The sequence below is a fragment of the Triticum urartu genome, chromosome 2, assembly GCF_003073215.2.
Source record: "Triticum urartu cultivar G1812 chromosome 2, Tu2.1, whole genome shotgun sequence".
NCBI lineage: Eukaryota > Viridiplantae > Streptophyta > Magnoliopsida > Poales > Poaceae > Triticum > Triticum urartu.
The window spans coordinates 253,829,625-253,845,694 of record NC_053023.1 but is presented as its reverse complement, the minus strand read 5'-3'; positions in this window follow the sequence as shown (position 1 = coordinate 253,845,694).

The following is a 16,070-nucleotide window of genomic DNA, read 5'->3' as shown; positions in this document are numbered from 1 at the left end:
GACACTTATCTTGATACTTTGGGAATCACTCATGAGTTCTCAGCTCCGTACACGCCGCAACAGAATGGCATCATGGAATGCAAGAACAGAACACTCATTGAGATGGCCCGGACGATGCTCGATGAATACAAGACTCCAAGAAAGTTCTGGCCTGAAGCCATTGATACTGCATGCCATGTCATCAACCGTGTTTATCTTCAAAAGCTTCTGAACAAAACATCCTATGAGCTCCTCACTGGTAAGAAGCCAAATGTCAGTTACTTCAGAGTATTTGGTGCCAGGTGCTGGATCAAGGATCCACATCATACTTCAAAATTTGCACCGAAAGCACATGAAGGTTTTATGCTTGGATACGGAAAGGATTCGCACTCCTACAGAGTCTTCAACCTCTTTCACTATAAAGTGGTTGAAACTGTGGATGTGCGGTTCGATGAGACTAATGGCTCGCAAAGAGAGCACCTGCCAAATGTGCTAGATGAAGTTCCATCCAGTGAATCCATCAAGCTTATGGGAACTGGAGAAATCATACCGTCTGAAGCACAACCCGACGAGGAACTCATCATCTCTGCACCTGATCAACCTGAAGACAATACTCAGCCTAAAGACAATCCTTCTAGCGATGACAATGATCAGCAAGAGAAAAATCTTCGTCCTATTCATCCTCGTGTTGCAAATGAAGTACATATTGAGAAAATAATTGATAGAATCAATGCACCTGGTCCACTCACTCGTTCAAGGGCAACACAACTAGCAAATTTCTGTGGACACTTCTCATTTGTCTCAATATCTGAACCTAAGAAAGTTGATGAAGCCTTCATGGAACCTGAATGGATTCAAGCTACGCAAGAAGAGCTTCAACAGTTTGAGATGAATAATGTATGGGAACTGGTCAAGCGTCCTGATCCTCGTAAGCACAATATCATAGGCACTAAATGGATATATCGCAACAAGCAAGATGAGCATGGTCAAGTTGTCAGAAACAAGGCTCGTCTCGTTTCTCAAGGATACACTCAAGTTGAAGGAATCGACTTCGATGAAACATTTGCTCCTGTGGCTAGGCTTGAAGCTATACACATACTGCTGGCCTATGCAAATCATCATAACATTCTTCTGTGTCAAATGGATGTGAAGAGTGCGTTTCTCAATGGCAAGATTGAAGAAGAAGTGTATGTTGCACAACCGCCTGGCTTTGAAGATCCAAAACATCCTGACATGGTTTACAAGCTCAACAGGGCACTGTATGGCCTCAAACAAGCCCCTCGTGCTTGGTATGACACACTCAAGGACTTCCTGAAGAGCAAAGGCTTCAAACCTGGTTCCCTGGATCCCACGCTCTTCACGAAGACATATGATGGTGAACTGTTTGTGTGCCAAATATATGTGGATGACATTATCTTTGGCTCCACTAATCAGAAATATAGTGATGAGTTTGGATACATGATGCGAGAGCAAATCAGATGTCCATGATGGGTGAGCTGAAGTTCTTCCTTGGTCTTCAAATACGACAGCAATGCAACGGCATCTTCATATCTCAAGAGAAATACCTCAAGGATTGCCTGAAGAAGTTTGGAATGCAAGACTGCAAAGGTTACATGACGCCAATGCCTACCAAGAGTCATCTAGACTCTGACGCCAATGGTAAAGAGTTCGATCAAAAGGTATACCACTCCATGATTGGTTCTTTGCTTTATTTATGTGCATCTAGGCCAGATATCATGCTTAGTATTTGCATGTGTGCCCGATTCCAAGCGGCACCAAAGGAATCGCATCACTTAGCTGTGAAGCGAATTCTTCGATATTTGGCTCACACCCCAACACTAGGATTATGGTATCCAAAGGGCTCAGAGTTTGATCTAGTTGGATTCTCGGATGCTGATTATGCTGGTGACAAGGTGGATCGCAAGTCTACATCAGGCACATGTCACTTTCTAGGACGATCACTTGTGTGTTGGTCTTCAAAGAAGTAGAATTGTGTATCTCTCTCCACTGCTGAATCTGAATACATTGCTGCTGGATCTTGCTGCGCTCAGCTTATATGGATGAAGCAAACACTGAAAGACTATGTCATTCATCTGAGGCAAGTGCCACTCTACTGCGACAATGAAAGCGCCATTAAGATCGCCAACAACCCAGTTCAGCACTCGAAGACAAAGCACATTCAGATCCGTCATCACTTTCTTAGAGATCATGTCATGAAGGAAGATATTGATATCATTCACGTCAGCACTGAAGAGCAACTGGCAGATATCTTCACAAAGCCCTTGGATGAGAAAAGGTTTTGCAAGTTGCGGTGTGAGCTAAATATCTTGGAATCCTCAAATGTCCTGTGATCATGCACACATCCTAACACTTATGCATGTTGATGACTTAGATGTGCAAACACACGAAGCAACGTATATCTTCAACAAATGAAGACTTACACTCTAAGTGTGAATACATCAACGCGGAATTTGACTTCGGAGCGCCATGATAATTGTGCGCCATGTCTAGGTCTAATATTTGTTTGGAGTACCTTCTATTGGCATTACATTTTCAAAGTCTTTGCATTTTGTTTGTCTTCATTATTAACATGGCTTCATGTTTATCTTCAATGTACTAATTTGGTTTCTATCCTCTACAGCATTCACTTATAGATATGTCTTCCAGTTGAATCTTTTGAACTAAGTGAATGTGGTCGGACCCTGACCTTTCTATGCTCCTGTCTTAAGTCTATCTATCCAAATCATAAGCAATTCTATTGAAACCGTCGAATGTCTTCGCTGCGTCCTTGTCAGCAGAAGACACAGAGACAAACATTAATCTGTTTTCAATGCTCAATCCTTTTTACCTAAAACCCAGAGAAGTGGGAACGACCACCCGACAATCCAGGCGTGCATGGGAACGTGGAACAACCTCCAAGGTGTTGCATGATCGCCACGTGTCCTTCAGATGTGAACCGCCAGGGGCACCTGTGTAATAACACTGTGCCGTCCCTATCCCTATAAATACACGCCTCACCCCAGTCATTATCTCTTCTTCCACTCTCGCACAAACCCTAGCGCCACCACTAGCCCTTGATGACGCCGGCGACGAAGCGCTTAGCTGCCGCGACCTCACCGACGCCGTCCCCATGCTGGCCGCGGACATCGTCTTCTCTGCCGTCGCCGTAGGTGTCCTCCGTCGCCAAGTTAGGGCACGGAAGATCGAACTGCTCGGCCTCCTCTCCCACTCCGTTTAGCAGTTCCTTGTGTGGTAAATAAAACCTCTTTTTACAGTCTTTTTGATCCGATAGATTCATCCTTCTCAACCACAAGTGGTTTCTGTTCCTACAAGTTGGATCTATCTCATTCTGCATCTCATAGTATGCCTAGTATGTTCACTTATGCTTCACAAAGTAGTTAGATTCCTCACTTGTACTTATTCGTGGATTTGTACAAATCTGGAACCAACTCTCTACATATGAGTGAATGTCTTCGCACTATGAGGTCAATGTCTTCTAAACTGATTTATCTTCAAAATCTTCTGATAATGCATATGACCTCTTCCCCTTCCCTCGCATCTCTAATGTTGTCACAGGTACATGTCCGTGGGAGAATCCCTTGGTTCTCATAGTCTGCATTCATTTGCAGAGTTCTTACAGCGTCACATATATTCTCCTGAAGCCAGTTCCTGTCTGACCAGTAGACGAAAGACTTCGCCGATGTTGAAGCCTTTCAGTCTAAACTTCATGACAACTCAAAAATCAGTCAGGAAGGGCGGCAGACAACGCCGTGGAAATACTGCTAAGGACCTGCCACCAGATCTCTATGAGTTATACAAGTCAGATCCAGAAGAAACCTATGGAGAACGCAAGAACCGAATCCAATGGATTCGAAGACATTGGGAAGAGGAATGGTTTAGGTACAGATTCGTCACCAAGGAGTATGCTGAGAAGAATGCCTTAAAGGGTCCCTGGGGAGATATAATATACAAAGGTCTTCATCCCAAGTCGAAGTCCGAAGCTATTGCTCAAGGCTTCTACCCCTGCATGATTCGTGGACCTCAGCCTGCTAATGCCGACCCATCTTCTCTGTTATGGTGTCGTGAAGACAATTTGTTCAAGCGCAACTATCAAGCTGCAAAGAACTCGGCCAAGGAAAACAAGAAGTCTTTTGGATTAGACTTCAACCCAGGCCCCTTTGCACCAGGAGCTGATGGCACACGCGAAGCTGAACCCAATCTTATTGGGCCCTTCTACAACTTAGAAGGTCTCATCACTCACATTCAGGTTCAAGGGGCAGCCGTGGACCACTCTGCTGATGACTCTAATTCTGATGAAGCGCCTGCACCTCCGAAGCCTGTGAAGCAACACAAACCAAAGGCTTCAAAGCCCCCCTCTACACCAAAGGTCTCACAGGTGAAGCCTCTAGCCACTGCACCTCCTGAAGCCAGTGTGCAGTTTGAAGATCTCTCACGCATCTCCAAGTCTGCCAAGTTGAAAAAGCCCATGGAACCCACTGGTCAAGCACTGATCCTTGCTGCTGTTTTGAGAAACGAGAATGACGCCATTGATCTGTCCAGTGATGACGATCTTGGCGATGATGCTCTTGAGCAGTTGATAAAGAGCAAGCAAGAGGCAGAAATCTTCAATGATCTTCCCCTCTTTGATGTGGAAATCTTATACAAGTTTATTGATGAGTGGTTTGACAGCCCAGATGTCAGTTTTGATGATCTTCAGCTTCTAATTGGCCTCAGCGTCTCCTTCCATGGAGCCATTGCTCCTGAGCTGGCTCTTCTCAGAAAATTGTTGAGCTGAAGCATAAGATCGATTACGAAAAGGCTTAGTTCAAGAAGCACATGGCCAAGCTCAATGTTGAAGACATTCAAAACTTCAAGGTCATGATGCATGAGATCAAGGAGGCATTCCACAAGAAACGAGAAGAAGCAAAAGGTTCTCATGAGCGCATGAAGAATCTTGCTGCCAAATGTGTTCAAGGCTACAATGAAGCTGAAAAGCGCAAGGCTTTGGGGCGACCAGGCATCGACCCCAGAATGGCTGCCAAGAAGAAGAAGAAGCCAGCTGTGGCCGAACCAGAAGCATCAAGGCAGGAAGAACCTCGTATTGTCTTCCCAGCCAGTATGACAGGCTCGAAGCCTAAGGTCCCCACAGTGGCTTCAGAATTCAAGAAAACTAGAGTGGCTGAAGCCGAAGCCAGAAAGCGCAAGACCAAAGACATGACTGATGATGCTCCCCCAACCAAGAAAAGGAAAACAAAGAAGAGAGACCGGGCTGCTTCCACAGATCCCCTTCTTGTCGAGCCAATTTCTGTCGCTCGTCCTGCGTCTGAACATCGTGAACGTCATCTGGTAGTTCATGAGCCTGCTTCCACAGAGGCTCCTGAATCTGAAGAGAATCCAGCTGGTGACCCCACCACAGCTAAAGACATTGGTCATCACGACAATGTTGAAGATGAAGTCCTTCCTCAGATCGAGCACAATTTGGTATCATCGCCTATTCTCACGAACAACGAACTCATCAGCATTAGTCGTCCATTGAGGCCAATTGCTCAGGATGACTCATGGGATGATCACCCTCAAGAATCCCCTCGTGTTGAAGAAACACCAGTCACTCCCCCACCACAGGTCACCACTCCGGTGATTGACAGTGAAGACTTTGAGGCCCAATCAACTCCATCTCCGTAGGCTTCACAAAGGACCTAGGTCACATGTCACATTGTCAAGTGTTCCCGAAGGAGAAGAGCGCCAATCCGTCTCACGTGAAGTCTTTCCTTAAGCCTCTCCTACTGTGAACATCCCTGAATCTGAAGCCAAAGCGGCTGAAGATATTCCGGCTACATCAGCCGATGAAGAAGAAGAACCACGTGATGAAGAAAGAGTTGCTACACCCCCGTCCAACCCTGAAGTTGTTCTCGAGGAGAACGTGTCCGACCCTCCAGCTCATGAAGTGGATGTTACTAATATTGAGGCGGCCACCAACATCAACACTGAAGCCAATGATGTTGTCATGGCTGAAGCTAATGTGGCGCCTGAAGCTAATGTGGTGCCAGAAGTGAATGCACCTGAAGCCAATGCAGCACCCGAAGCAAATCCACTGCCTGAAGCCAATGCCTCTGCTCCTGTACCTCCTCCAAGGCCACACACCATCGAGCAAGCATATGATCGTGGACAGCTTGTTACTGTCCGCTGGCCAATCCTGGTTCCTCCGCCTGCTCCCGGACCTCAGTTTGCCTATCATGTGGAGCACAGGCCTCAGGTCCAGAAGCCAAAGCCAAGGCTACCATGGTTTCCAAGTACTACAACTTCACCAGGATCCTTTAATCTGAATGGATTCAAGGCACACAACACATTCTTCAATAGTGCCAAGAACCCCTACACAAGGCCAAGAATCTCTTCGGACCGATTCTGGAGTTATCAGCAGCGAAGCTATTATTCATGCATCTTGTACAATCAGGGACGCATCTTCCCTCACATGAATCTTGATTGTGAAGCCATTGCTGGACTGCCATGCCTTGAAGAAGCCCTTGACTGCTTCCGTGATGCGGGTCTGCTTAATTTTGTGACTGACAAGGAACACTGGAATGAAGAACTTCTGCTTCAGTTCTATGCTACTCTCCACATTCGTGGATACAACAGGGATCTGAAGACTTGGATCCTTGAGTGGATGACAGGAGATGTTCATCATGAAGCTTAAGCTCAAGACATCATTGAGCTCACAGCCCTGCCCACTCCTGGTGAATACTATGAACCAGGTTGTCTACAACACCAGAATGCTTTGGAGAGCATTTTTCAGAAGCCAGAACCCAACAGGAGCCAAATGCTAAGCATGATGAAGCCTCTGCCACACGACGCTGAATACCCAACGGAATTCTTTGTTGAAGACCTCGAGTATCTGCCCCGCACCATTTACGATATCATCAGAAAAACTCTATGGCCTGTCAAAGGACATTCATCTACAACGAAGCTTGAAGGAGAAATGAAGACTTTGGTTTTCTATATCTTCAATGGCATAAGCTTCAATGCTCAAGACTTCTTCATCAGGCAGTTGGCTACATCTGGCTCCGACATTTTTGGTCTGAAGTTCTATGCTCCATGGGTAATGCATCTTATCAAGCTTGAGTATTCTATAGTCTCACCTAAATAGCTTGGCGTAATCATGGTCATAGCTGTTTCCTGTGTGAAATTGTTATCCGCTCACAATTCCACACAACATACGAGCCGGAAGCATAAAGTGTAAAGCCTGGGGTGCCTGTCAAAGCTTCACCCAACCCATTGAAGGAGTTCAGGCAGTCTCTCGTGTTTATCCCTTGGCTGGTAACACACGTGCTCCTCGCGCCCAAACTGACGCCACGGGGAGCACCATTGCCCAAAGGCCTCAGAAGCGATCTCGTGTTCTCAATGACCGAGAGCTTCTCGTCGTGCTACATCAGAAACAGGTTAAGCATCATGACTGGCTTAAGCGTCATATGCAAAGCCTCTTGGTGGACGTCAATCGCATTCGCAATCTTGCCACCAAGAATGCCTTTGTCACACATGAAACCTGTCGGAGGTCTTGGAAGAGTTTGACCTTTCTCACTGCTGAAGAAGATCTTCAAGATGATGGCTTCACAGAAAGATTCAAGTTTGACTCCACTCCTCCAAGGAATGCTCACTTGCGTCAGACTCCCACCCTTGAAGACTCTGACTATTCTTCCTCAGCTGCCACGGTGAATGCCAGAGTTATCGATGATCAAGATGATGCCACTTCACCGCCTCCACCTTCAGCGCGTCTCGACACTGCACCAAGTTCTTCTGCACCACCGGACCTCAACGACGACCCTGTTGCTTCGCCTGCACCTCATGGGAACGAGTAGAAGCTCTATATCTTCAAACCTTTTTGGTCATTATTGACAAAAGGGGGAGAAGCATACGAGTTGATAGTCTTCAAGCGGGTCCATATGGGTGGTTGCTTTACTTTTTGCTACTTTTGCCAAGTGCTTACAACTCTCGCTTTTGAAACATTTGGTTCGTTTTGAGTTGTAACACTTAAACTTGATGGTCGTCTGCTACCTTTTTCGACACTATGTGATGCGATGATAAATTCCGCATGTGCGACGATAAATTTCGCACGAAGTCATTTTGCAGACGTCCATTTTTCATTATGCATGTCACTATCTTCATTATATCATTTCATGCATGATGAACTGTCTTCATAAGTAGAAGAGGAGCTCCGCAGGTACAACCTACCATGTGCATTTGCATTCAAAAGCAAAATACTTATATGCACATCTTCAGGGGGAGCCTTTCTGCTACTTACGAAGACAATACTTAAATCCTTTACAATTTCACATATTTCTATCCCATTGAAAACTTCAACCAGTTTGTCGTCAATCACCAAAAAGGGGGAGATTGTAAGTGCATCTAGTGCCACCCCTAGTTGGTTTTGGAGTATTGACGACAAACCTGGTTGAGGGACTAATGTGTTTGTGAGAATTGCAGGATAACACAGGTAGAAGTCCCTGATTGATTCGGTTTTCCTACCGGAGATGACCCCTAAAAATGTATGAAGACATTGAAGTCAAAGGTGGTATGTGAAGACATTCACATTGAAGACTTTGAGAAGAGAAGACATCGCGTGAAGACTATGGAGCGCGAAGCTTAGTTGTTTCGTCGTTCTTTTTCTTCTTTGTTGAGTCATAGGAACCGCCGTACTGTTAAGTGGGGTCCAAGTGAACCAGTCAGAATGACTGAAGTGATGCTTAACCAAAATCCTATGTCTTCGAGCGAAGACAATGAGAGCAAATCTTATCCAGAGCTGGATAAGTCAGCTTTGCTTGTAGCTCAAGTAAAGTTGCCGTGTGTGTTTGAAAATCTGACCGTTGGAACACGTGTCAGTTCCTTAGTGACCCAGGCTCATTTCGGACAAATCAGGTCGGGTTGCCTAGTGGCTATAAATAGCCCATCCCCTACACCATAAATTTGTTGGTTGCTCAGAGTTAGTGCACGGCTTTTGTCGTTTGAGAGCCACCCACCTCGAAGTCTTTGAGAGAGAAATCCTTACGAGGACAAAGCCCTAAACACCCAGAGCTAAGAGTGTTAGGCATCACTGAAGTCTTCCTGTCTATGTGATCTGAAGACTTATTACACTTGAGGACTGTGAATCCTCCAGCTGGTTAGGCGTCGCGTTCTGAGCATCCAAGAATCATTGTGGATCGCCGGTGAACGAAGTCTGTGAAGGTTTGGAAGTCTACCTTGAAGACTTACCAGAGTAATTGGGCGAGGACTGGGTGTTCTTAGCTCAAGGGGAATAAGGTGAAGACGCGGTCTTCTGAGTTGAATCTCAGCCTCCCTAACCAGACGTACAGTTTTCACAACAACTGGAACTGGTCTAACAAATCATTGTCTTCAACGAGCCACTGGTTCTATCCTTCCCATCTCTTTATTTGCAGATTGGTCCTTGTGAAGTCATTGCCTTTTTCCATTATCTATTTGTCTTCACTGTGTGACTGCTTGTTCTGATTAGCTTCATACTATCTTCCATCCTGATCTATACTGCCTAGCTGCTATTAGTCTTTGTGCTTTCATTTCAATGAATACTTAACTATGGCTTGCTTAGTGTAGTCTACCTTCCACTGCATGGTAATAGGTTTATTTTATCGTTCGTCTTCGAAACTTCCATGTTTGGAAGACTTTCATAAAAATCGCCTATTCACCCCCCTCTAGTCGATCACTAGCATTTTCAAGTATGAGCGTAACGTAGAAGTAACTCCAAGGGGTTTGAATGCTGGACAATAGGTTCCTACCTGATCAACTACTTCCCAGTACCCACATGTTATCAAGTCTTAACCATGCAGTATTCGAGGGTTGAAACTAATGCATAAAAACTGGGTATGAAAGGGGTATGATCAAAGTGTGAACTTGCCTTATATAGTTGATGAAGATGATTCGCACTCATAACTCTTGATAGTTCTACTGGTCACACTCCGACCAATCTATCGTGAGCAAGCAATAGTAACCACACATAAGCAATCACTCAAAAGATCGGGAAGAACGAAGAAGACAGTTCCGAAAACATCAAAACCAAGCAAATAACTCTTGCAACCTAAAAAATTCTAACAGTACCAAAATTATGTGAATTTGGCCTTATCAGAAAGTTAGGTCAAAAGCTTCGATTTGCAAAAACAACCAATTAAATCGGAGTTATAAAACTCAAGTTATGATCAAAAGAAGTTTGAATATGAATGTGAACAAATTTCGAAATTTGAAAATTTCAAAATGTTGATGTGACAGGTTCACTCGATAGGTGAAAACACGACAAAACTATAGGCTCCGGTTTCATCTAATTAGGATGAACGAGTAAAAAGTTATGGCTATTTGAAAAATCAGGTCCAAGCTGTTTTACGGAAGAAAAATAGCTACGGCTAAAAAAATCTAGATCTAATGTAAAAATGTCACGACCGGTTCTCCGGACATAAATTTCCAGAAAAAAAGACCGTCGTGCTCATCAGCCCCAGGATTACTGTTAGGTGATAAGGCTCCACTTGATACAGAAATTCCAAGCAAAGTACAACATATGTAGCACAAGACCATTCTAGCCTGTGAGTACAACAAATGGTTTTCTAGTGGTCGATGGCGGAAGCGGTTTGTGAATCATCAGTGTATGGGACTCCATTTCCCACGGGAACAGCTGACCAGGTTAACTCCTATCTTCGCGAGGCTGCTATCACGGTTGCTTAGTTCTCGAGGCTGTCAATTGCCACGCTCCTCTCCAAGCAAGAAATCTGGCCAAGACAATAGCCAGGGACAAGCCAGTGAGTACTTTGAATGTACTCGCAAACATTAGGAACACAGGTATAATATAATTGATAATCATGCACGGAAAAATTCTATGATCACATCGTCAGTCATAAATAAAAATATCTTTTATGCATGCAAGCAGGTTATTTTCATGCAACATGAATAAGCAATAATAGAGTGGGAATAAAATACCGCAGTCGGGCGTCTGAGCGACACCACGTAAAGGGCTTTAAAAGAAATGCCACAGTCGGGCGTCTGAGCGACACCACATAGAGGGATTTAAAACAAATGCCACAGTCGAGCGTCTGAGCGACACCACATAAAGGGCTTTAAAAGAAATGCCACGGTCGGGCGTCTGAGCGACACCACATAAAGGGCTTTAAAAGAAATGCCACAGTCGGGCGTCTGAGTGACACCACATAAAGGGCTTTAAAAGAAATGCCACAGTCGGGCGTCTGAGCGACACCACATAAAGGGCTTGAGAATAAATAATCACAATGAATATCCAGGAGGTAGAACTGTCCCAGGGATACTCGACAATACAATAATGCAACGGGTTAGTCCATCATAAAATAATAATCCTGGTTCTCACAAGTCACAAGTCACGGTCCAAGTTCTGGTGTAACAAATCTCTCCTCCGAAGACCGACACTCAGACCAACACTTGACCCATCCCAGACTGTAATCCTTAACCATGGACACGACTATTCGAATAGGTTTTAATCTCTGCAGAGGGTGTACTCTTTACCCACGAGTAACGGATTCCTTTAGTCCATCGGGACTAATTCCGTCTACGGTCTTTTAGTTGAAAACACACCTAACTTGCACACACCAGCTTAACTCACCGGTGTCTGGAATCACCCACGACACCTGTTAAGCAGAACTCTAAGTGGGGAGGCTACAACCTCGCGTAGCATGGGATCAAATTTATATCGCGCGCTCTAAGGGGTGGCCTCCCCTCTCGGTCTCAACCGGAAACACCCATGCCCCCGGACCAGGTGGCATGCCTACCGGCTACAACCGATATCTTCCACCATGGTCTCTCTGTACGGTGTGTGCTTGAAAGGGGTTGACGACTTACTGAACCATACCCTACCTGCGGCAGGGACAAGTGGTAGTACATAGCAAGTATGGGGGTTACTGGAAACAAGACTCGGTCTATGGTCGACTCAGGAGGTTTATAAATTCCTTGCATGACCTGTAACAAATATATTTCAATCAACAAAATCACCACTCAATATACCTTACCATGCCATACCGGACATAACCGTCCCGACGGGGACCGGCGACAAGCTCACGCCTACCCAAGGCCGAGGCTTTCCCGGATTCCTTTCTGGCATGCATGCAAGGCACATGAGGATGATTACCATCACAATAATATTCATTCCCAACAGCAAGGAAATCACTAACATGCTTCCATGCTAATGATCATGTCACATGAAATAACAAGTCCTTCGAAATAAGGTGGTGTTATAAACGTGTCAAATAACACACCAAAAACATTATGCCAGGGTTCAGAATGCTTGCCTTTAAGTTGTGGAGGGGTGGGGGTGCTCTCCAAATTTTTTGAAAGTTTCTTCTCTCTCTCCAAAAATCCTATTTAAAAATATATTTGAATTAACACACATTTCAAAAACAGTACAAAAAAGTTGTTTGGAAAATTTTCAAATAAATCTTAAAATAAACTAGACAATATTTGAGAGATGTAGGAAAAAGAATCAATTCATTTGGAGTTATACTTAAAAAGTTATAGCCAGTCAAAGATTTGGTCAAATCTGTTATTTAAATTAAAACAGAAAAGAAAACGTTTCGAAGTGATTACGCTTTCGTCCAGAGAAGACGTATTACGGGTATTACGCCTCCACTTACTCCAGCGTGGACGGCGCACGTCTCACTGACAGTGGGCCTGCCTGGCCCACTGGTCAGGTTTGACCAGTCCACGCGCGCGTCGTCTCCCCTTGACCGAACAGGGGCGGAGCTCCGGCGAGGCTCGCCGGCGAATGACGGCACCGTTCGAGGAACGGAGGCCATCGGTGTGCTCAGGGGATCAAGACGGTCATTCCGGTGGTCGATATGGTCTCGGGGATGGACGGAGCTGCCGGCGGCGAGCTTCGCGGCGGATGGAGACCGTCGGGCAAAGTGATATTTCTCCCGTAGTGAGCCCCGATCGAAATCGAGTAGGGGGATGTGTTCACGGAGGGAAGGGGAAGTTCTTGGTGGAGAGAACAGAGAGTGGGAGGTCCTGGTGGTGCCGAATTGGCCGGGGTAGTGGCGGCGGCTGCAGTTGCCGGAGATGATGAAGGAAACCTCCCCGGGTCGATTGGCTGCCAATGGGGCTTCCTGGAGACCGCTAGAGGCTACCTTCGTGCGGAGACGAGCTCGGGGCTCCATAAATAGGCGAGGCAAGGCGGTTCAGCGGCGGACGCGGATGAGCTCGTCGGCGACCGTCTTTCTGTAGCTGCAGGGCATCGTGGCGGCGACGAGCGCTAGTGGACATGGCTGCGGATGAGTTCGCGCTGCTCCAGGGGCCAGGTGGCGAGCGGCAGGGGCTTGAGCCGCGCTGCCCGTGGCTGGAGCCACTGCGGACGCCGGTGTGCCGCCAAGAATGCCCTGGCGGCGGCGCTGTAGCGTGCCAGGGTGGCTTGGCGCGATGCTGCGAGGCGGGGAGTGCGTGGCGAGGTGCTGCCGTGTGGGCCAAAGCCAGGGGGGCCAGCGTGTCGGCTCGGGCGCGGCATCGTGCAATACGCGCGCTCTGGGCGCGTCCAGTGCACGCATGGGAGATGTTCGACACAATGCCGCGGCATGCTACAGGTCGCAGGTGAGGTTGGGGTTTACCAGATCGAGGTTAGGAGCAACTGGGAGTCTAGTGGACATGCTAGTTTGATCAGAGGTGCAAGCTCACAGTGAAATGCCAAAACTCATGTCAAAACTGGTCATGCCTACAGGGTGCTCGATAGAATGCCATATGCACCTAGGCAACTCTTGGGGTGTCCAAAACTTCCAGATTGGGGTCTCTTCAGATGTACAAGAGGGTGGTGGGGTTAGTTGGTCAAATGCAGCAACTTGTTAGTGCAAGATTTACAAAACTTCAATTCTGGACAGGAAATAAATAGCATTATTTCATGAACCAAAAATGATCCAAAAGGTGCATGCTCCTGGACTTAAGGGTTTAACATGGAGGACTACAAGTAGGAGAAATAATCAAGGGTTAAAGAGCAAGCAAAAATATGGTTGCTGTACAAACCATCAAGTTGGTCCAAAATGAAAATGAGGTTGATTCACTCAAATTTTTCAAAGGACAGCACAAGGTTTTTGCATAATGTGGAATCTTAGGCCATTACCATCATCCCATAATTTTGGTGGAGGCTAGAAAGAAATATTTAAATGGGTTGTAGTGCAAATTGCACTATGGACCAGAGAAGGAAAATTGAGTGTAGAGCTCAAAATATTTCATAAAATAAAGATGTTTTTGCACAAAAGTTATTGAATAACATTACATGACCTCTCCAAATTTTTGTGAGAATTTTAAGTGAATTTATCAAATGGTTGTAGTTCAAATATGGCCATTTAACCTTGAAAAACCATTTTCAAGAAAGTAAAGATCAAGCAACTTAATTATTTAATTAGTTATATTAAATAAGGAAAAATTTCTCTTGAGAGATTAAATATGTCCAATGACATATTTGAAAAGTTTTCTCTTTGGGAAAAACTCATCATAACAGGGAAGGAAATGATTTAAAAATCAAAATGGAGCTCAGATATTCAAAGTTTTAATACCTGGCAGAATTTTTAATTCATTAAAACAAGGCCAAATTTTTGGGGTGTCACAAAAAATACATAGACTAATTGATAATCTAATTATACTACCGTACTAGTCTAGAAATAATATACTACGAAAGTATAAAAAGAAAAAAACAAAGAAAGATACCTTTATGAGCAGAGAAAAGACGATTTCGGAGAGAGGAGACAATTTCCAGAAATCACGCCGAAGAGGAATATTTTTTTAATGAATCTAGTCAAACCAAAATATTGATTTAACCCGAATCGGATGATTTTTGGAGGCTCTATGGGTCTATATTTATAGGTGGAAAAGAGGTTTAAGGGTCAAAGGCTAGGCAATGTGGTACAAAACATATACGTACGTAGATGAAATTTGAAAAAATCATGCGCTAAAAGTTAGGCCCCGGCCGCGCACTATAGTTTTTTTCAAAACAAATTCGGTCAAAAAAAACTGGCTAGGCCTGGCCCATGTAGGAGAGAAGAGAAACAAATAAAATGATGGGGCGCCCGGTGACACTATGTTGCGCTCGTAGGCGACAGTTAGTTCCAGGCATATTTTAGGCATATTATAGGCAGTTTTTTAGTAGAAACAGAAAGGAAACCGAATAACGAAAAATAAAATAAAATTTTATATAGGAATATTATATGTCAAAATTTCTAGAAAAAGATTTTCTACGATGTGAACATTTTTCTAGCGTTAAATAAAATCCACAAAAATTTATATAAAGCAAGGAGTGCTACTGGTCTAATAAAATCAAATAAAAATCATTTTAAAAATACAAAAATGATTTCAAATTTATTTCTCTCCAATTTTTTGTTGCAGGGAATCATTTTACCGTATTTTCCATATGTTTTATTTTCAGAAAAAAATAATTTAAATAAAACCCAAATAACTCCAAATTGAAAATAATTTCTGAAAGGACTCTAAATTTGATTCTTTAAAACTCCCAACTTATATTTCATATAATTTGAAGAAGTCATTTTATCTTCTCTGATGAAAATCATTGAGTTGCTTGAAGTTTATGAATTTGGAAATATTTCCAAATAAAATTCAAATCTTTTTGAAACCCTTTTCATTTAAATAAATGGAAGAAGTCATGTCATCTTCTCTCTACGGTTTTGTATTTGAAAAGAAGTTGAATTCATGGAGATCATAAATGTAAAAATGAAAGTTTGGGAAAGTCCTTTTATTCCCTCGCATTTAACTTTCAAAAAGTTTCGAATTGCACACAAGCAATCAAGCAAACAATCAAAACAATCTATTTATTATAACATTCCAAAATTTAGAATTTTGGGATGTTACAACGTCATACCTGAAGTGGAGGGTGCACCTCCCATGCAGGCTGGATGTGCGGGCAAATGGCTGCCACCCGCGGTTCAGGAACACGTTGCCAGCGGCGGTGACTTCAACATCCACCCATGAGGCCCTGATATTGCAACCGTCGGCCTACAACCAGAGGCCACCAGGCCCTCCAGCCGGTAGAGCGCTCACGAAGAAGCGCGGAAGCTGGAACCAGATGCCCGCTGGCTTCCCCGACC